This window comes from Triticum urartu, chromosome 4A, assembly GCF_056163025.1.
Source record: "Triticum urartu cultivar PI428250 chromosome 4A, HENAU_Tu73, whole genome shotgun sequence".
Lineage (NCBI taxonomy): Eukaryota > Viridiplantae > Streptophyta > Magnoliopsida > Poales > Poaceae > Triticum > Triticum urartu.
In genome coordinates this window covers 68,302,243-68,303,950 of record NC_141876.1, presented here as the reverse complement: position 1 = coordinate 68,303,950, position 1,708 = coordinate 68,302,243, and positions in this window count along the sequence as shown.

Here is a 1,708-nt window from a genome sequence, read left to right as displayed (position 1 = left end):
AAATTCTAGTAAATCCAAAACTCATCTGAAATTCATGAAACTTGGCATGCTATCATGGAATGGCAGCCAACATGCTGTGGTATTTTTTGTGTCCATTTTGAGAGAAGGCGCACTCGAATAATGATAGCCAACAAAGGCATTTTGAAAAAACAGCTGCCACTTTAATATCTCAAATGTTTGTATAATTCAAACCGTGTGCGTTCTGTTAACCATTCACGTGACACCACGTGTCTTGGTTTTAATGGCTGTAGGAGGTGCCGTGCGGACAACTGCTTGACCTTGACTGAATGGGAGGCATGCGAGCGCCGTCTGGTGCACAAGCTAACCGAGAGGCGTGCAAGTTGTCCTAGAATGCACAGGCTCACTGGGAAGCGTGCGAGCTGTACGCTGCGCAGGCTCACTGGGAAGCGAGCCCTTTGACTTCCATGGCCGCCCGCCTTGCTCACATCCTCTCCATTAATGGTGCCCAAGCCACAGTTTAATTCGCTTTTTAAATGTAAAACAATCATTGCAAACATTTTAGTTAGAACACCCATATGCAAACCGACAGCTTCCCCAGGAAGCCAAATGAAAATGTGCCGAGCAGGATTTCTACTGCTCTTGATCGCAAACGTTTTAGATAGAACACCTGTACGCAAAGTGAGAGCAGCGCATGATTTGTGCATCCCTTCAATGGAAACGGTTGTTTTGGATGACCCGTGTGCAACCACGTACAAAACATTTGGTAAGATTTGCCAATCCTTGTAACACTGCGATTTGTCAAAATATGAAGCTAAAAATCACTAGCAGTATCTAATTTTTGCAACTAAAATTCAGTAATTAAGCATAGATTTCATTCATAGATTAAGCAGTCGTTCTTAATTTATACAAACAGTTCAACTTAACAGCCGAACCGACCAAAATTTTCCCCAATTGTTACCAACCACGTACTGAAATAGCTAGTTCAACTATATATACTAGCTAATTTTAAGTACATTGTACTGTTCCACCACATCTATAGTCAGATGAACTGAACAAAATAGACCCTAAATACTACTACTACTGCGGAGGGGCTTTGTACTACTTCCGGATGCCTCTCCTCTACCGAGCATGCTTAGTAAGAGGCGGCGGAGGAGGAGCCTAGCGACGAGCTGGGCAACCGCAATACGGTGCCTACCACTGTTGCAGCTTCAGCGACGCTCACCTCGAACGCCCTCTGCCGCTCCAGACGACCCCTCGAAGCGCTAGTTCTCCTCTTAGATCACCTGATTCCTCGCCTCTGAGGCGGTGTGTGCCGCGGCCACGGCGACGGTAAGGCTCTTTGCGTGCTCGACGAGGCACTCCTCCTCCTCCCACAGGAACTCGGTGTAGCATGCAAGGTCGCTAACACACGTGCAGGCATCCACCTCTGCCTCCTGCCTTCAGGCGGCGGTAGCGGAGCAGGTGATGACCCCGACGGTCGACGGTGGGCTGGCGACCACGGCGGCCGACGACGGGGTGGCGGCCACGACCACCACCTCCCGCCTTCGGGCCGCGGTGGTGGAGCGAGTGATGGCCACAGTGGCCGGCAGTGGGGTGGAGGCCATGACGACCACCTCCCACCTTCGGGCCGCAACGACGGAGCGCGCGATGGCCCTGGCTTTCGACGATGGTGTGGAGGCAACGGCGGCCGGCTACAGCTGCCGACGGGCACTGGCGGCGGAGCGTGTGGTGGGTGTTCCACGCACAC